General features: G+C 38.2%; 1 protein-coding gene across 1 annotated transcript in view; it reads right to left on the bottom strand.

Moving 5' to 3' along the window:
* Positions 1-10,945: 10,945 nt before the first annotated feature.
* The window catches only part of LOC150079103 (AP-1 complex subunit gamma-1-like), a 650,293-nt gene continuing 639,421 nt past the window's right edge, over positions 10,946-21,817 (bottom strand). The window contains 1 exon segment of the mRNA XM_090383609.1: positions 10,946-11,190. The gene's annotated coding sequence lies outside the window, so the exon portion shown is untranslated.

Genomic DNA, 21,817 nt, shown 5'->3' with positions numbered 1-21,817 from the left:
GCAGAATTGGAATTTGGGGAGTACAATGTGTACAGAAAGGACAGACAGGATAGGAAGGGAGGGTTATGCTGTTAGTTATAAAACAAAATTGGTAGTGCATCCCACTAACATGGGTGGGCAGTGCCATGTTGAGTCAGTTTGGTGTGACATAAGCACTGGGAAAGCAAAAATGACTGCAGGATTGTGTTTAGATTCCTAATGACTCTGATGGGTACAACAAACTATACAGAGTGGCCAGTAAATCAGAATGCCTTATAATGGGGGATTTTAACTTCCCAGATATTGACTGGAGGTTGAGGGTCATTCACTCACTAGAAAAACTTTTGTGGATTTATTGGATTAATGTTTTTTACAGCAGCATGTTTGAGAGGCAACCAGAGAGAGTAATACTCATGATTTGATTATCAGATGTGATTCTTCATGCATTAAGCAGGCAGTTTTTAAATTCTATGCAATAGGACCAACTGATGATGTTACCAACTGCAAATTCTAAATGGGAAACATTTAAGGAAGTAATCTTGAAAGCTACTAGACTTTTTATCTGAACTAAGAAATACTGTGCAAGGTTTAGGTCTAAATGGATAGCAGATGAACTAATGAGACTTGTACAAAGAAGATAAATGCATGGGGTACATATAAATTATCAAGTGACACAGAAGGCTATGGCAGATATAAGCTAGCCTGTAAACAAATCACAAAGGAGGTTATGCAAGCAAAGGCAGAATATAATAAATCTTTGGCAAAAGATGCAAAAAAAAGCAGCAAAGACTGCTTTACTTATGTAAACTCTAGAAGGAAGGGGATGAATCAGATTGGTCCACTTGATATTGATGGTTCGATTACTGATCATCATGCTGAGGTAGCTGACAAACTGAATGATTATTTTGCATCTACATTCACATATGATGAAGCCTGTAGGAAAGTGGAGGCTGGTAGCTTATCAAACTCTAGGATTGGGAGAAGACAGAGAGTGATAATCAATGGACACAGCTCTTTGTGGGCTAATGTTATTAGTGCTATTCCCCAGGGTTCAGTGTTAGGCCCCCCCTTGTTGTTTTCTGTATTTATCAATGATATTGATGAAGGTATATCAGGGTTAATGTCGAAGTTTGCAGAAGATACGAAGGTTGGCAGGGTTGTTAATGACAGTAAACTACTGCAACAGGATCTAGAAAAGTTAAGCAGGTGGGCTGAGAGGTGGCAACTGAAGTTTAATATTTGTACTGCATCTGTGTAGCAGTAACCCCAGAGTAATGTACCAACTGTTGGAGAATGAAAAGGACTTGGAGGTAATTGTGCAGTCAGATATGAACTTTTCTGAGCAGTGCAGACAAGCAACAAGAATAGCTCATCGTGTCTTCTCAATTATACAGGAATTTTGCTAGCAGGGATAAGGAGTTGATTGTCCCCATGTATATGGCAATGGTCAGGCCACACCTTGAGTACTGCATACAGGTCTGGAGGCCTCATTTTAGGAAGATGTAGAGCTGCTGAAACTAGTACAGAAAAGGGCAATGAGATTGGTGAGTGTAACAAAGGGTTGCTGTTACCTAGAATGGCTTAAGTTCTGAAAATTTCATTGTCTGGAGACTAAGCACCTGTGTGGTGATCTATTTGAGGTGTACAAAGCCTTGAATAGTTTGAGCAAGCTGAATGCTGATGGTTTTCTTCCTCTTGCTCAGATTACCCATCTGAGGGGACATATTCAAATTGAGGAAAGACAACTGTAGAATAGATGTGCAGAAATTTGCCTTTAGCCAGAGGGTGGTTGACAGTTGGAAAAAACTTCCATCTGTTGTAGTTTTTTTTTTTTTTTTTTTTATGTGAACCCCAAACACGAGAGGTATTAGAACCTATAGGACTTAGTATGTGCTTCGGTTTGAGGTTAAGAAGACGAAAGAAGATATTTGTTGACATTGGACTTGAACTTCTGTAGATTGTAATTTTCAGGAAATATGTATGAAGGAAGGTTGTTCCAGAAAACGGCAGTTGAATGAATAAATGAAGATGAAAGTTGTTCTGTGGGTTTGAAGTTGGACAGTAAATGGATGTTGGCTAGTGGCGGCACGTGTTCGGACTGTTTTGAAAGAGAGAGCAGGAATTATAGAAGCCAATTCAGAAGAACAGTGCCCATGGAAGTATCTGTAGAAGAGGCATGCAGCAGAAACAGTGCATCATTGAGAAAGCGAGTGGAGAGACTCTGTTAGAGATGAATCATTAATTAACCTAACTGCCCTCTTCTGAATGGAATCAAGAAGCCTGGGAAAGGTTTTGGGGGCACCACCCCAGATGTGGGAACAATATTCCACGGCAGGGTGGATTTGCGATTTATACAGAGTGAGCAGCTGTTTGGAAGAAAAGTAACGCTGAGAGCGAAAGAGAAAACCAAGTTTTTTTAGATGATAACAAGAGAGATCAGAAGTCAGGGTAATCCCCAAAAGAGATATATCATTTTGCCTAGAAATCGGAGTGTCAATAAAGATAAGCATAGGAGCAGAAGAATCTTTTTTGTGAGATATAAGACAAGACTGAGTTTTAGAAGGGTTGAAATCAACTAAGTTGTCTTTGCCCCACTGGAGAATTACCTGAAGATCGGCATTTAAGGAATTGGTAGCAGATTTTCGAGAAGTTGAGGCTGATTGAGCAGGACAAGGTTTCTCAAAATGGAAAGTTGAATGCAATGTGCTATCATCGGCAAAACTATGGATAGGATTTCCAGTCAATGGAAGAAGGTCATTGATATACAAGAGGAAAAGAGTGGGGGGAAAGAACTGAACCTTGGGGGACACCGGCATTAGTGTAGAAGTTAGAAGACAGAGAGCCATCTACCATCACTCTCAGTGAGCAATCAGAGAGAAAACTGGATAACCAATTACTAAAAACAGTTGGCAAACCATAAGATGGAAGCTTGTTTAGAAGACCTTTATGCCAAACACGATCAAAAACCTTTGAGATGTCAAGAGCAACTACTTGTGTTTCACCGAACCTTTCCATTGAATTAGTCCATAAATGGGTAATATAAGCCAGAATATCTCCAGTGGATCGACACTGACGGAATCCATACTGGTGATCGTTGATCAGACGGAAGGTTTCTAGGTAGTTTAAGAGTTGGCAGTTAATTGATTTCTCCATTACTTTAGAAAGAGTAGAAGTAATTGCAATGGGACGATAATTGGATGGGAGGGATTTGTCACCCTTTTTCAGGAACTGGCTGGATATGAGCAAATTTCCAAGCAGAAGGAAAAACACCTTTGGAATAAGAAAGTGAAAAAAGGCAGCAAAGAATAGGAATAAGTTCAGGAGCACAGGTTTTGAGAACAAGTGGAGAAATACCATCAGGACCTGGAGCTTTCTTAGCATCAAGATTCATCAGAATTCTTCTGATATCCTTTTGACGGAAGATCACAGGAGGCATTGAATGGAGCGTGTTGGGAATGGTGGGAGGTGTTTTACCAAGGCCATTAATACATGAGTTGGAAGAAAAATGGGAGGCTAGCAGGTCAGCTTTATCCTTGGCTGAAGTGACAACAGAACCATCTGGTTTGGACAGAGGTGGGAGCAGAGATGGGCAAAAGTTGCGGCCAATAGCTTTGGCAAGAGACCAGAATGCTCGGCAACCATCAGGGCAAGAAGCAAGTTTTGTACTCTTAGCCTGTTCAAACTCTAGTTTGGACTGATTAATAACTGCTTTACAATTGTTGCGAGCTTTGGTGTAGGCAGAAAATGATATTGAAGAATTAGAAATAAGCCAATTACGATATACAACATTCTTCTCTTGAACAGCCTTAGCACATTTATTGGAAAACCAAGGTTTAGATAAAGGATGAGATTTTAAAGTCGAGTGTGGGATAAAAGATTCCATTCCTGCAAGAATAATTTCACTGACACGATCTGAGCAAACGTTGACATCAGAAGTTTTGAAACAGTAATCCGACCAAGGAAAAGAAGAAAAGAAGTCTCGCAGGTCATCCCATTTTGCATTCTTGTAATGCCAAACAACACGTGGTTTGGAATAGCCATGAGATAAAGGTTCCATTGGAAAAGAGACAATCACCAAGTTATGATCTGAAGTGCCTAAAGGACCTCTCACTTCGACCGTGTACTTAGAAGGGTTGTTTGTGAGAAAAAGATCAAGCGTATTGGCTGTACGATTAGGATTGTCCGGTATTCTCGTAGGTAAATGAACAATCTGCGCTAGGTCATTAGTAATTGCAAAAGCCTCACTGTTAGGAAAGTTGGACTGGAGAAAGTCAAGTTGCAAAGAGAGGAAGTCAAAGAGCTTCAAGTGATTAGTGGAGTTGGGAGAACGGTAGAGACAACAGTTGAATTTGACACAATGAGGTGGAGAGATTTTAAGCCAGAGAAGATCAAAGAGAGAAGATTCCAAATTGCCAAGTCTCTGACAGGGAATATCAGAACAGACATATGCACAAGTACCACCTTTGAGGCGAAAGGTATCATACAGCAAATAATTTGGGCATCTGAGATGAGCAGTAGATGAATCAACCGATAACTGAGATTCTGTCAGAAAAAGTACATGGGGTTTGGCGGACTGCAAGTGGAAATGGACATCGTTGAGATTAGAATTGAGACCACGTATATTTGTGAAATGAATTAGGAAGTCCTTGGGAGGTTTAGATCTTTTAGCAGATAAGCTTGCTCTATTAGTTTGACAATTCATGGCATATTCAATAGTAAGAAATAGTAGGTGGGACATGCTGTATGAAGTAATGAAATTTTTGGATATGGCGTACATGTGGTAAGAATATACCTAGATCCTTGACATAATGTGGCCTCGACAATGCTCCTCACATACACACTACTCGGACTCCCTCCAGTCACTATCTGGCAGAGTAGAGGTAGCAAGATTATACATTAGCTGATCCGGAAGCTTCCTAGAGAGTTACCAATAGGTTCAGTCCGGTGTACTAACTAGCGGCCGGCCTGCGAACACCGTTTTAGAGCTGTACCCTCGAAATGTAAGGAATATTGGATCTCGCCACGATATTCATCATAACCTCAAAAGTCATCAATCATACTGCATGATGGAAGAGAAAGGGAAGGGTTGACCGGAACTTAGCTCTAGAGACTAAACATGGGTTCCACCACTTCAAGCTTCCAATGAGCAAAGTGGTGGTATTTCACCGGTTGATGAGAGTCATCTACCACCTAGTACTGCCTGGTAACATAGAGGGCGGCGTTCCTCCATGTGGTGTGGGTGCCACACCTCGACCCCTGCTTATGTTGGTTCACATCTGGGTGGTCACCCACCATGTACTTGTGCATGGAGGTTATACCCAGGATTACTAACAGTCCCACCATCGTGAAGGTGCAAGCAGAGGATTTGGCTGTCACAGACCGTCCAGACTTTGCTGAAATTGGGTCCACTTGACTTGAGTGTCACCAGAATATCAGTTCCATCAGCGTTTTAGACTCCCAGGTAGCAAGTACAGCTTGTCTGGCATATCTGAGAGAATGTCTGTGACAACCTCAAGTGGAGGTCGACAACTTAAATAAGTTTAAGGCAGAACTAGACAAGCATTTGGAGTGAATGGATGGGTAAAATGGGAAGGTTTTTTGTTTGTTTTTATTTGGCTGATGCTATATAAGCTTGCTTTCTTGCATCATATTCCTCTACTAATGCTAATGAAGCGCTGATCCTAGTAATTGAACCTTGATTTTGGAGAGGTCCAAATTTCTGACCAAATCATTCAATTCTGCCTGAGTGATTAGATGCATAGCTTTGCAGGATTCAAAACTGGAAAAGTCTGGATCTGTACTTGTTTGGGTTCTGCATCTTCTGGAGCCTTATTTTTTGATCCTGACTCAGAGTCAAGTCCATAAGTTTCTGGTTGCTTTGGGATTGCATCATCATGAGGAACTGGCCTTAGAGCAGAAGGTATGTTGGGATACTTTATACTTCCATTTCCCAGAAAAACCAGAAATATTGGTCATGCAAAAGTAACAATTGTTTATGTGGTCTCGAGGTTCCTGCTATATCAACAGAACAGCAAAAGGCATTGATTTATAACTACTTCTCAGCCAACCTGTCCTTGAAAAATGAGCTATAGGAAATCTTTTGAGTCTACACTTTATCTTGATCTCTGACCTCACATTCAAAACAGAGTTCATATGCTTTTTTCACAAGTTGTGATAGTGGCTTCTGCTGCGATTTTAATACCACTTCTCTGCAAATGTAGCAAAAGATATCAGGCTTATTTGGGGAAGGATGCGGCATATTTCATATATGGTTGAGGTACGTATGCACATAAGAACAAAATTAAAAAGTTGTAGATTTTTCTTTATAGCTTAAACACCAGTTCACGATTTACACTTATGCACACAACACTTGTTTACAAACACTAATTCAGTAAAACACTATTTTATTTTGTTCACTACTTACTCTCTAAAACACACACTTTTTGAAATATGAAAATGCTTTACTTGTATATATACCAGTAGAGTATATATACTTTACAAGCTCACAATATTAGCATTAGCATTAGTAGAGGCATATGATGCAAGAAAGCAAGCTTATTCAGCATCAGCCAAAAAAAAAAAAAAAAAAACCCACTCCCATTTCAACCCTCCGTTCACTCAAAATACCTGTCCATATGAGCCTTAAATTTGTTTAGGCTATCAACTTCAACAACAAGTGATGGAAGTCGGTTCCACCAACCAACCACCCGCTGGCCAAAGGCAAATTTCCGCACATCTATCCAACATCCGTCCTTCCTCAATTTGAATTTATGCCCTCTGAGCTGATTATTCAGAGCAAGATGAAGAATCCCATTGGCATTGAGCATGCTCAAACCATTCAAAGCCTTATACACCTCTATCAGATCACCTCGCCGCTGCCTAGTCTCCAGACTCTGTAATTTGCAAAACTTAAGCCTTTCTTCGTAAGAGCAACCCTTTGTTCCATTCACTAATCTTGTTGCCCTTCTCTGTACCCGTTCCAGCAGCTCTACATCCTTCTTGAAATGAGGCCTCCAGACCTGTATACAGTACTCAAGATGTGGCCTAACCATTGCCTTATACAAGGGAATAATCACTTCCTTATCCCTGCTAGAAAACTTCATATCTGCCTGCACAATTATCCCCAGGTCCTTTTCATTCTCCACCACTGTCAGTGTAATACCGCAGAGTTGATACGTTGCTCTGGGGTTACTGTTTCCCATATGTAGTACTTTACATTTGTCAATGTTAAACTTCATTTGCCACCTCTCAGCCCATCTGTTCAACCTTTCCAGATCCTGTTGCAGCAGCATAGCGTCAGTGGTGTCCTTAACAACCCTGCCAACCTTTGTATCATCTGCAAACTTGGACAATAAACTTGATATCCCATCATCAATATCATTCATAAACACCGAAAACAACAACGGACCCAACACTGAACCCTGAGGAACTCCACTAATAACATTAGTCCACGTTGAGCAGTGTCCATTGATTACCACTCTCTGTCTTCTGCCACTCATCCATCCCCTTATACATAGCAGCAATTTGCCTCCAATGCCACACTGCTCTAATTTGTGCAGCAGTCTTCCATGTGCAACAGTATCAAAGCCTTTCTAAGATCCAAATATATAAAATCAAAGTTATTCCCTGCATCCAGTTCTTTTGTGACTACATCATAGTAACTAATCAAATTGGTCAGGCAAGACCTGCCCTTAACAAAACCATGCTGCGTCTGAGCTAGAACTGAATTCTTGTCTAGATGATCCTGCAGTGCTTCTTTAACCATTGCCTCCATTAATTTACCTGGAACAGAAGTTAAACTAACAGGTCTATAATTACTTGTGTCAGCCTTTGATCCTCCTTTGTGAATTGGGGTTACATTTGCACATCTCCAGTCTATGGGTACCTCCCCTGAGTCCAAAGAAGCTCTCATAATTATGGCTAGGGGTTTGCTTACTTCCTTTGCTGCCTCCTTAATATAACTGGATAGATCCCATCCACCCCAGGTGCCTTTTTTATGTTTATCCTCAACAATCTCTCCTCCACTTTCCTCTCAGTTATTACAAAATCATCCAGCTCACTGCCAATGTTTACTTTACCTACATCATTCTCCTCCCCGAATAACTCCTCATGTGTGAATGTAGACGCAAAATACTCATTTAGTTTGTTAGCCACCTGTGCAGGATCATAAACAGTTGAACATCAATATCCAGTGGACCAATCTGATTCATCCCTTTCCTTCTTGAGTTTAAATAGGTAAAGAACTCTTTTCTGTTTTTCTTTGCATCCTTTGCCAAGGATTTTTCGTAGTCTGCCTTTGCCTGCCTAATCTCCTTTGTGACTTGGTTACAGACCAACTTATATCTATCATAGGCTTCCATGTCACCCATTAATTTGTATGTATCCCATGCATTTTTCTTCACTGCCACATGTCTCATTAGTTCATCTGACAACCATTTAGGCGTTAACCTTGAACAATATGTCTTAGTTGGTATGTAAAGCCTGGTAGCCTCCAAGATTAGTTCCTTGAATGCTTCCCATTTTGAGTTTGCTGTTGGTAACATCACCAGTTGGTCCCACTGTATAGAATTTAAATACTGTCTCAGACCATCATAGTCGCCTTTACGAAAACAAAAACCCTTCCCTTTACCTCTGATGGTAGTTACCTCCTTGAGTAAATCCCACTTCAACACACTGTGATCATTGCCACCTAGTGGTTCATTTATCTGCAGATTCTTAATGCATGAAGAATCACTACTGATAATCAGGTCAAGAGTATTGCTCCCTCTTGTTGCCTCACGAACATGCTGATGTAGAAAACAATCATCCAATAAATCCACAAAAGCCTTGCTAATGTGAGAGTGACCAACCCACAAATTCCAGTCAGTATCTGGGAAATTAAAATCCACCATTATAAGACTCTCTGATTTACTGGCCCACTCTATTTCCCTGTACAATATCTTATCATACTCATCAGAGTCATTAGGCCTATAGCACACTCCTACTCTCAATTTTGATTTCCCTATGCTTATGTCACACCAAACTGACTCAACACAGCCCTGTCCATCGATGTCGACTGGCTTCACTTCCTTGGACTTAGAGAACTCCATATTCCTAGAGAACTCCATCTAAAGTTCTAGAACATTCTTGAATGTTGTAGAAAGCTCCAGAATGTTCTAGAAAAAAAAAAAAAAAAAAATAGATAAAATAGATGGAGAAGATGATTAAACCAACTACAGGTCTTGGTTTTCGGTTATTAACCTATGACATTTGCAAACTGAGGGCAATGAGAACTTTTTAAGCACATATCCGAGTTTCTCAACATATTTTATACGAGAATCTGTTGAAATTATTTCAGGGAGGAAATTGATTCTGTTCAGTGTAATTAATTCAAAATCCCAACTAATACTACTTAATTTTTATATACATTTTACTTTAAAAAATTGACTAAACAACTGTATTATTTTTGAAATGAATAAACTCAAGCCATGAAAAAAAATACAAGTAAAAAAAAGTGAAGCAACACTAATGCTGGCTGGAGTGAAAAAAATAAAATTATATTACTTTGCAATCTGAGTAACATAAACACAGGGGTAAAATAAAGCCATTATCTATATGACTGCATGATGGCAATATATCAAAAAATTTGCCTTCTGCTCCCTAATTTTTTCCCTCATATAATGAGGAAAAAATTTATTATTGTTCATGCATAAATATATTCATAGAATATATCAATACAACAGAAAACTAAAATTAACAGTACACACATCCACATAATCTTTAGCATGAACCCATGTTTACATTATATGTCATACAAGTTCGACTACAAAAAATAATTTTCATAGTAAATAAAATAAAAGTCACTGCATTAATATCTCTGAAAATAGTGAACATAAATGAGAATATAAAACTTTATACATGTTAACATCTGAGAGAGAGTGAGAAACAGGAAAATAATGTTTTAAAGTTTTACCCATAGATATATATTTGTCATGTGAAAGGAAAAAGTTGTATCTTTGAAAACAAACACCATATCATAGACATTCATATTGTTTCCTAGACTGCAGGAATCTTATTATTTACTTCTTCAGAATTGTACAATACATGAGAAGAAAATGTAGTCCCTTCCTTATGCATAAAATAAACAAGTTTCCATATTTACATTACAAAAAACAAGTTTTTATTTTCTCGGTTTTGTGTCTAATACTCTATCAAACTGTGCACATATTTTAAACAGTTCTGGATAATTCTCACCTGAAAACCAGAAACTTCTGGTAAAGCAAATAGTAACCACCCACTAAAAAGCCATACTATCCACAACCTTTGAGGGATTATTGTGCACTTTAATTTGATAGACTATTGAGCACTCTAGAGAATATTACAACTTCCCCCCACTAAACCTTTATAGTCAAAAAATAAATTACTGCATCCTTAATGGACAGAACATGTACCAGTGATTATTTCCACTTCTATCACATAATTTCAGTCATTTTTAATTAGTAAAGCAGAAAAAAGCTAAAAGAGTCTCAAAGTGATTATTTCAACAATTGGTTTTTAAGATGACATTAAACTTTTGTAGAGCTTTTTTTTTAAAAATCTAATTAAAAGTTTACTTAACCAGTAACAGTAAATTAAAAAGCCAGAATAATTTTACTTAAGTAATTTATCTTCTTCCACAAGAAAGCAACAGATATAACCAAAAGCTAACAAAAACATTATTGACAAATGATTAATATTATTTATTAAAAAACAATTTGAAAAGATCATTTAGTTTATAAATACAGAATTTTTTAAATAAAAAAAATAACCCCACCCTTTTTTTCTCTTACTGATGCCAAAGTGTGAATCTTGATGCAGAATATGTAAATGTATTTTGATGGTTAATTAAAAAAAAGATCATAATCTTTCCTTATGTATTAGAATGTTTTCATCCATCTTGGTACTTTATGATGAAATAAGTTGTGCATAAAACAAAAATCTGGTGGAATGTGACTCAGCATAATATCAAAATTGTGATCACTCTATAATTCCGACCTCTGAGATTCTTATTTTGGGATTCTTATTATGAGATTCTTATTCTTGTTAACAAACTTGATTTTCTTTACAGTTGCACTTTCTCTTGTGAGTTACTAATTATTATTTTATACATTTTTTTTTCAGTGGAAAGTCATCAGTGTTCTGCTTATACATTTTCACAAAATGTCTATTGGCCTTTGCTACACATTTGTTTCACTGGGGGGGGGGGGGAGAAAGACAGAGACAGAAAAAAAAAAAAGAAAAAAAAAAGAAACAGCATTATCATTTTGATACAGTATAATAATAGTTTACTAAATATGAAAACAATTTTTAAGGCTAATAATAGTAGAGCGCCAAAATGCATATTACAAGAAGTAATGAGAGAAAATAACTTATTTTTTGTGGTGCACGTTCACTGGATATGTTTAGAGTATACATCTAAACTCAGTTTACACTTTTAGTTATGCAATATGTAGACTGTATGATTAGTAAAAGGCGATTTACTCATCAACCATCATATTTTCTACAAAGGTACACGGAGAAAAGGGCACACGAGTGTCCATTTCTCCTAACATTAACTCCCCCCTCCAGATAATTTTGGTTGATCATATTTATTTTATTGCTGTATTATTTCTGAGCTAATTTTTTCTGGAAGAAAAATGCCATCTGTTGATAATGCACACAACCATTTATTTACAATAAAAGCTTTGTTATTTGGTATTCATAGGGATTAGAGTGTTCAGGTTATCTAAATATTCCAGTTATCTCTGCATTTATCAACTTAGGAAAAACCAATGGATACAATAGTAAAACTAAACTTTTTGATAAGTACCAATATAAATTGTATTGTAAGAAACAAAAACTGAACATAGGACAGATTTCTACTCATATTCATATATAAATGTACATATGAATTATACATATGTATAAATAACTATACATATGAACAGATACAATGTGGCTTCCTGGGCCATATTGTGCCTGTTGGTGATTTATTTATGACTGAATCTTTTATATTATGGTTATTAGAGACATTAACGGCCTCCGTAGCCGAGTGGGCAGGAGCGGGAGTGCAGTAGCACACGCTCTTTGAGTAGACCGGGGTTCAAGCCCCTGACTGCTGAATACGGTCGATCTGCCAACCCGCACTGGACCAGCGTGGCAGATTATGGTCCATTTCCCTCAACATGAATTGTTGAGGAGGCTTCCATCCTGCAGTGGGTTGATAATGGCTGCACTTTTTTTTTTTTTTTTAATATTAGAGACATTATATACATTAATGCATTTCCAGTATTGAAAGTGATTCAAAATTTGCATTACTGCCAAGAATGTGTAATAAAGTTAAAAGTTCTGGCAAGTTGGATAGAGGAGCAAAAACTGGATTTCTGGATACTTATTGGCGCATTATAGCCTTAGTTGCTAATGCGCCAATAAAATACAAATCAAATCAAATCTGGATACTTGAGTATTGAGGGCACTCTATGAGGATATGTTTGATTGTTGGTTGGGATTGATAGAAGGAACACCGTGGAGGGGGGGGGGTTTCTCTGTCATATGCAAGAAGTCTTGCCAAAATAACTTCTTGCCTGCTTGTCCTGAAACTAGAAGTCCATAACAGGTTCTTTTTTAATCTCGAATAGCTTATTATTGATTTGATTTGCCACAGTTGACACCATTGATTCCTACATGCTGTTTTAACATTGGATTTATAATCTGTGTATGGCCTTTTCTCATGACAGAATGATTTACCATCAGGATGGTTAGCAGCACAATCTGCACATTTATTATCGGGGATGCTGACATGACCAGGGATCCAGCAGAAGGTGACCATATGGTTGGATGTTATATATACTGATATAATCTAGATCGGATCTGTTTTAGAGTGGGATGGTGGAGAGAAGTAACAGACTGAATGACAATGACTGCACTTAAGGAGTCTGTATATACCAGAGCTTGCTTGAAATGCTGGTTGCTTATATTATCTAGGGCTAGTTTTATTGCGTACAATTCTGCGGTATAGATACTGCATTCGGTAGGAAGAGACACAGCTATTGAGAAGGTACAAGAAATTTCTGCAGCACCTACAGCTTCATCTGTTTTGGAGACATCAGTATAAATACAGTTGGACCTCTATATAACAAAATCAATCGTTCGCTTGAAAAAATTCGTTAAAACAGAAATTTTGTTATAAAGAAATATGACCTTTTCAAATTTGAAAAATATTGTAATTCAACATTCAGAAATATAGTAAAAGATGGAAAATAAATCAAAAATAAGTGGAAATGAATAAATTTTCTAACATTTTAAAACAATTAATGTATTAATACACATATTAAGAAATGACTACTTACACGATGTGCAAAATATATTAGTACACTTTTAAGAATTATTTCGTTATCATTTTCTTCACATTGAAGGCCTTGAAGCAGTTTCAAATGCTACCAACATTTCATGTTTGGAAGGTTTAATTTTGCTTTCATTGCCCTCATTTTCATCCAACTCATCATTGATAGTCACTCCAATATTCAGCTCCTATGATATCATTATCAACTCCTAAAAATTCGTCAAGAACAATTTCTCCACTGATCAAACCTCTCACTTGGAGTTCTTCCCAAGATTGCTCAGTGTCTTGCAGCAGTTCATCCCTCTTGTTACTGACTGTTAATTCATCCCTCTTATCACTGTTAAAAACCTGCTTTTGTGAAACATTTCTAAATCATTGTTTCCATCACATTTTGACTCCACAGTTTCACCAACTTTGATATGCACATCCGCGAATCTTCAACAGAATCTATAGGTTGGTTGGTTTATATTCTCGGATAGCTTATTATTTTTTTTTTTTTAATTCCCTCCCTACTATTTTTTTCAGTATACACCTTTGGTAGTGCATTTTCCAATTCTTGATAATGCTTTGGTCCACTGGCTGCAGTTTAGATGAGGTATTCGGAGGGAAGAAAACAAACTTCACACTTGTAAGTTTCGAAAATACCAAGTGAAGGTGGGGCAGGGCAGTTGTCGACAATCACTGATTTAGCACTGCCTTCGGTGGGTTCCGGATCTGCCCCTTTTTGGGCAATTAAGTTAATATAGGCCTACCTCCTCATGTTCGGGATGGGTACCCCATTGCTGCTACCCGGATAAGGTAGCACATACAAACCACATATCATTGACATTTGGTCAACTACAGCATTACGTAAACAATACGATGACTACTGGCAGAGTGGAACTCTGTTCCAGGTGCTGCCACTACACTGAACAGTTCATGTTTTTCTATAGAGTCTTTGAGTGTTTTACTGTTGTTTATAGATTTGTATGAGATGGTTTATATATATGTATATTTGTATATATGTAAATAAAAAAAATGAAAAAAAGAAAAATGAAAAGTTGTTGACAATCAATGTGATTTTTCTGTTTTATTTTGTCATCTTTCTATCGAAATTTAAAATAAACTGTTCAAAAATTTTGTTCACTGTTCGAGCTTTTCAGTTGTAGTCCAATTCTAATGACTTTACTCTTTTGAAACATCAGGGTTGTTTACTTTTGTCTATTACCAGAAGCTTCAGTTTTTCATTACCAGCCATATATGCACCAACCAAGACTAATTCCCTCCCTACTATTTTTACTATCTAGACATTTATCACCTTTAAAAGGTAGCGGCTTGTTCTGCAAATGTTTAAAAAAAAATAGACCTGTTTCATCAACGTAGATGAAATTTCTTTGGGCTGGTAGTCCTTCATAATTTTTTTCACTGTTTCTTTCCAATGGGTACAGTCTTTTAGTATTAGCAAAGGCATATGATGCAAGAAAGCAGGCTTATACAGCATCAGCCAAAAAAAAAAAAAAAAAAACCTTCCTATTTCACTCAGCCATTCACTCCAAATGTTTGTCTAGTTCTGTATTGAATTTATTTAAGCTGTCAACTTCCACAATGACAGATGGAAGTTTGTTCCAGCAATCAATCACATGTTGGCTAGAGGCAAAGTTCGGTACATCTATTTTACGGCTGTCTTTCCTCAATTTGAATTTAAAGCCCCCTCTGGTGATTAATCTCAGCAAGACAAAGAATCCTATCAGCATTGAGCTTGCTCAAATCATTCAAGGCCTTATACACCTGCGAGGTGATCTGATTGAGGTGATCTAGTCTCCAGACTGCAATATGCAGAGCTTAATTCTTTCTTTGTAAAAGCAATCCTTTGTTTCATTCACCAATCTTGTTTCCCTTCTTTGTACTCATTACAGCAGCTCTACATCCTTCTTAAATGCGATTAGGCCTCCAGACCTGTATACAGTAATCAAAGTGTAGCCTGACCATTGCCTAATATTGTGCAGTCAGATAAGAAGTTTTCTGAGCAGCGCAGACGGGCTGCAAGAGTAGCTCATGGTGTATTGTCGATGATATATAGGAATTTTTCTAGCAGGGATAAGGAGGTGATTATTCCCTTGTATAAGGCAATGGTCAGGCCACACCTAGAGTACTGTATACAGGTCTGGAGGCCTCATTTCAAGAAGGATGTAGAGATGCTGCAATGAGTATAGAGAAGGGCAACAAGATTAGTGAATGGAACAAAGGGGTGCTCTTACGAAGAAAGGCTTAAGTTTTGCAAATTACAGTGTCTGGAGACTAGGCACCAGCGAGGTGATCTGACAGAGGTGTATAAAGCCTTGAATGGTTTGAGCATGCTCAATGCTGATGGGATTCTTCCTCTTGCTCAGAATAATCACCTGAGAGGGCATAAATTCAAATTGAGGAAAGACGGATGTAGGATAGACGTGAGGAAATTTGCCTTTAGCCAGCGGTTGTTGGTGGAACAGACTTCCATTCCTTGTCGTGGAAGTTGATAGCCTAAATAAGTTTAAGGCTCAGCTGGACAGGTATTTCGAACGAACAGAGGGATGAAGTGGAAGTGGTTATTTTTTATTTATTTCTTTATTTATTTATTTATTTATTTTGGCTGATGCTGCATAAGCTTGCTTTCTTGCATCAAATGCCTCTACTAATGCTAATGCTAATACAAAAAAAAGTTATTGTTTATAACTCCAATATTTCCAAAAGGTCGGTGGAGTTCACAATAAATCAATCAATACAAATGCTGATTGTATTTAGCAGTCACAGGCTTGAACCCCGTTCCACTCAAAGAGCCTGTGCAGCTGCACTCGTGCTCCTGACCACTTGGCTAACAAGGGGATAATTACCTCCTTATCCATGCTAGAAAAATTCCAGTATATCATTGACAAGACTCCATGAGTTACTCTTGCAGGCTCTCTGCTCTGCTCAAAAAACGTCATATCTGAATGCAAAATTACCCGCAGATCTTTTTCATTCTACAATACCCTGAGTTTAGTATCACACAGTTGATATGTTACTTTGGGGTTATTGCTACCCATATGCAGCACTTCATATTCGTCAATGTTAAATTTCAGTTGCAATTTCTCAGCCCATCTGCTCAATTTTTCTAGATCCTGTTGCAGTAGCGTACTATCATCAGTCTCATTAACAACCCAGCCAACCTTCGTATCGTCTGCAAACTTGGACATTATGCCTGATACAACTTCATCAATATCATTAATAAATACAAAAAAGAACAACTGGTCCCACACCGAACCCTCGGGGACTCCACTAATAACATTAATCTACGAAGAACAGTGTCCATTGAATACCACTCTCTGTCTTCTCCCATTCAACCATCCCTTTATCCATAGCAGCAACTTGCCTTAATGCCATCTGCTCCAATTTGTACAGTAGTTTTACATGTGCAACAGTATCAAAAGCTTCCCTAAAAATTCAAGTATATGATATCAAAATTATTTTTTGCATCCAGTTCCTTTGTGACCAATCAAATTGGTCAGACAAAACCTCCCCTTAACAAACTCATGCTGTGTCTTAACTATAACTGCAGTCTTTTTTTTTTTTTTTTTTTTATAAAAACTCCAAACACGAGAGGTATTAGAACCTATAGTACTGAGTAGTGTGCTTGGGTTGGAGGTTGAGAGGATGAGAGAAGATGTTTGTTAACATTAGACTTGAAAGACTGTAATTTTCAGGAAAGATATATGAAGGAAAGTTGTTCCAGAAAACGGTTGTTGAATGAGTAAACAAGGAAGATGAAAAGTTGGTTCTGTGAGTTTGAAGTTGGACAGCCTGAGAGAGGTTTTGGTGGCACCGACCCAGATATGGGAACAATATTCCATGGTAGGGCGGATTTGAGATTTATACAGAGTGAACAAAAAAGTAATGCTGAGAGCAAAAGAGAAAACCAAGTTTTTAGATGCAGAGGAAGCAATATTTGTAATGTGCTTCTGCCAAGAGAGATAAGAAGTCAGGGTAATCCCCAAAAGAGATATATCATTTTGCCTAGAAATCAGAGTGTCATCAAAGATAAGCATAGGAGCAGAAGAATTCTTTTTTTGAGATATAAGACAAAACTGAGTTTTAGAAGGACTGAAATCAACTAAGTTGTCTTTGTTCCACAGGAGAATTGCCTGGAGATCGGCATTTAAGGAATATGCGATGTTCGAGAAGTTGAAGCTGATTGAGCAGGGCAAGGTTTCTTAAAATGGAAAGTGGAATGCAATGTGCTTTCATCGGCAAAACTATGGATAGGATTTCCAGTCAATGGAAGAATGAATGAACATTAATATACAAGAGGAAAAGAGTGTGGGAAAGAACAGAACCTTGGGGGACACCAGCATTAGTGGAGAAGTTAGAAGACAGAGAGTCATCTATTATCACCCTCAGTGAGCGATCAGAGAGAAAACTGGATAACCAAATTACAAAAAACAGTTGGAAAACCAGAAGATGGAAACTTGTTTAGAAGACCTTTATGGCAAATATGATCGAAAGCCTTTGAGATGTCAAGAGCGTACCCTTCAAAGTACACTTCGACTGTGTACTTAGAAGGGTTGTTTGTGAGAAAAATATCAAGCTGTTGGCTGTATGGTTAGGATTGTCCGGTATTCTTGTAGGTAAATGAACAATCTGTGTAAGGTCATTAGTAATTGCAAAAGCCTGAGCATCTCGACCACCTGGGTCGGTATGACTAGACAACGGAAGCCAGCTGGAGTTGTGAACAATAAAATCACCAAGGAAAATTGCCTCACTGTTAGAAAAGTTAGACTGGAGAAAGTCAAGTTGCAAAGAGAGGAAGTCAAAGAGCTCCAAGTGATTAGTGTAGTTGGGAGAATCATAGAGACAGCAGATGAATTTGACACAATGGGGTAAAGAGATTTTAAGCCAGAGAAGATCGAAAAGAGGAGATTCCAAATTGTTTCTGACAGGGAATATCGGAATGGACATATGCACAAGTACCACCTTTGAGGCAAAAGGAATCATATGGCAAATCATTTGGGCAACTGAGATGAGCAGTAGTGGGATCAACCGATAACTGAGATTCTGTCAGAAAAAGTACATGGGGTTTGGCAGAATGCAAGTGGAAATGGACATCGCTGATATTAGAATTGAGACCACATATATTTGTGAAACGAACTAGAAAGTGTTTGGGAGGTTTAGATAAGCTTACTCTGTTAGTTTGACAATTCATGGTGTATTCAATAGTAAGAAAAAGTGGGGGGAACATGATCTATGAAGTAATAAAATTTTTTGATAGGGCGTACACATGGTAAGAATATACCCAGACCCTTGACATAATGTGGCCTTGACATTGCCCCCTTGCATACACACTACTCAGACTCCCTCCAGTCACTGTTTGGCAGAGTTAAGATTATAGTAGCAAGATTATACACTAGCAGATCTGTAAGCCTCCTAAAGAGTTACCAATAGGTTCGGTCTGGTGTACTAATTAGTGGCCATCCTGCAAACACCGTTTTATTGCTGTACCCTCGAAATGTAAGTAAGATTGGATCTCACCATGATGTCCACCATAACCTCAAAAGTCATCAGTCATACTGCATGATGGAAGAGATCGGGAAGGGTTGACTGGAACTTTCTAGAAATTAAACATGGGTTCCACCACTTCAAGCCTCCAATAAGCAAAGTGGTGGTAAATTGAAAACGTATCTTCAATTCACAAAGGGGATCAAAGGGTGACATGAGTAATTACAGATCTGTTAGTTTGACTTCTGTTCCAGGGAAAATAATGGAGTCACTGGTTAAAGAGACATTACAGAATCATCTAGATAAGCATTAGCATTGGTAGAGGCAAATGATGCAAGAAAGCAAGCTTATGCAGCATCAGCCAAAAAAAAAAAAAAAAACACTCCCATTCCACCCCACCGTTCGTTCCAAATACCTGTCCAACTCAGCCTTAAATTTATTTAGGCTATCAACTTCCATGACAAAGGATGGAAGTCTGTTGCACCAATCAGTTACCCACTGGCTAAAGGCAAACTTCTGCACATCTGTCTTTCCTCAATTTGAATTTATGCCCTCTCAGATGATTATTCTGAGCAAGAGGAAGAATTCCATCAGCATTGACTATTCTCAAACCATTCAAGGCTTTATACACTTCAATCAGATCACCTCGCAGGCACTGTAATTTGCAAAACTTAAGCCTTTCTTCGTAAGAGCAACCCTTTGTTCCATTCACTAATCTTGTTGCCCTTCTCTGTACTCTTCCGACAGCTCTATATCCTTCATAAAATGAGGCCTCCAGACCTGTATACAGTACTCAAGGTGTGGCCTGACCATTGCCTTATACAAGGGAATAATCACCTCCTTATCCCTGCTAGAAAAATTCCTGTATATCATTGACAAGACACCATGAGCTACTCTTGCAGCCCATCTGCACCGCTCAGAGACCTTCATATCTGCCTGAACAATTACCCCCCGGTCCTTTTCATTCTCTACCACTGTCAGTGTAGTACCACAGAGTTGATACGTTGCTCTGGGGATACTATTTCCCATATGTACTACTTTACATTTGTCAATGTTAAACTTCATTTGCCACCTCTCAGCCCATCTGCTCAACCTTTCCAGATCCTGTTGCAGCAGCATAGCGTCAGTAGTGTCCTTCACAACTCTGTCAACCTTTATATCGTCTGCAAACCTGGACATTAAGCTTGATATACCATCATCAATATCATTTATAAATACAGAAAACAACAATGGACCGAACACTGAACCCTGAGGGACTCCACTAATAACATTCGTCCATGATGAGAAGTGTCCATTGATTACCAATGGACACTTCTCTGTCTTCACCCACTCAACCATCCCTTTATCCAATTTGTGCTGCAGTGTTCCATATGCAACAGTATCAAAAACCTTTCTAAGATCCAAATATATAATATCAAAGTTATTCCCTGCATCCAGTTCTTTTGTGACTGCATCATAGTATCCAATCAAATTGGTTAGACAAGACTTTCCCTTAACAAAACCATGCTGTGTCCAAGCTATAACTGAAGTCTTGTCTAGATGATCCTGCAATGCTTCTTTAACCAGTGCCTCCATTAATTTTCCTGGAACAGAAGTTAAAATAACAGGTCTGTAATTACCTGTCTCCTTTTGATCCTTCTTTGTGGATTGGGGTCACATTTGCACATTTTCAGTCCATGGGTACCTCCCATGAGTCCAAAGAAGCTCTCATAATTATGGCTAAGGGGTTTGCTTACTTCCTTTGCTGTGTCCTTTAATATAACTGGATAGATCCTATTCACCCCAGGTGCCTTTTTTATGTTTATCCTCAACAATTTATCCTCCAATTTCCTCTCGGTTATTACAAAATCATCTAGCTCATTGCGAGAGTTTACTTCATCTCTGACAATCCCTTTCCTGAGTAACTCCTCATGTGTGAATGTAGATGCAAAATACTCATTTAGTTTGTTAGCCACCTGAGCCGGATCATCAACAGTTGAACCATCAATATCCAGTGGACCAATCTGATTCATCCCTTTCCTTCTAGAGTTTACATAGGTAAAGAACTCTTTATTGTTTTTCTTTGCATCCTTTGCCAAAGATTTCTCATAATCTGCCTTTGCCTGCCTAATCTCCTTTTGACTTGGTTACAGACCAGCTTATATCTATTATAGGCTTCCATTTCACCCATTAATTTATATGTATCCCATGAATTTTTCTACTCTTCCCTATGTCTCATTAGTTCATCTGACATCCATTTAGGCCTAAACTTTGAACAATATTTCTTAGTTAGTATGTAAAGCCTAGTAGCTTCCAAGATAAGTTCTTTGAATGCTTCCCATTTTGAATTTGCTGTTGATAACATCATCAGTTGGGCCCACTGTATAGAATTTAAATACTGTCTCAGAACATCATAGTCGCCTTTAAGAGAGCAAAAACCCTTCCGTTTACCCCTGCCTAATGTTCGTTACCTCTTTGAATAAATCCCACTTCAGCACACTGTGGTCACTGCCACCTAGTGGTTCCTTTATCTGCAGATTCTTAATGCATGAAGAATCACTACTGATAATCAGATCAAGAGTATTAGTCCCTCTAGTTGCTTCCCGAACATGGTGATGTAGAAAACAATCATCCAATAAATCCACAAAAGCCTTGCTAATGTGTGTGTGTGTGTGTGTGTGTGTGTGCGCGCGCGTGTGTGCATGCTTGCTTGCGCGTGTGCATGTGACCAACCCACAAATTCCAGTCAATATCTGGGATATTAAAATCCCCCATTATAAGACTCTCTGATTTACTGGCCCACTCTATTTCCCTGTACAGTTTCTTATTATATTCATCAGAGTCATTAGGCCTATAACACAGGAGAATGAGAGTATCCTTGTGCAGGTGAACTTTTTACAGCTCCTGGAATAGAGAAGTTTTTTTCTGTTTTATTAGCTTAAATTGGCATATTAACTTATTTTCTTGTGTAGCTTTATATTCTAGTTAAGATACTTAGTTTAAAGTTGAACTGTACAGTGGGATCAACTAACG

This window comes from Mastigoproctus giganteus, chromosome 10 (genome assembly GCF_048544385.1).
Source record: "Mastigoproctus giganteus isolate SK-2022 chromosome 10, ASM4854438v1, whole genome shotgun sequence".
Classification (NCBI taxonomy): domain Eukaryota; kingdom Metazoa; phylum Arthropoda; class Arachnida; order Uropygi; family Thelyphonidae; genus Mastigoproctus; species Mastigoproctus giganteus.
Note: the sequence above shows the minus strand (reverse complement) of the source record. Positions and strands in the feature narration are given on the sequence as shown.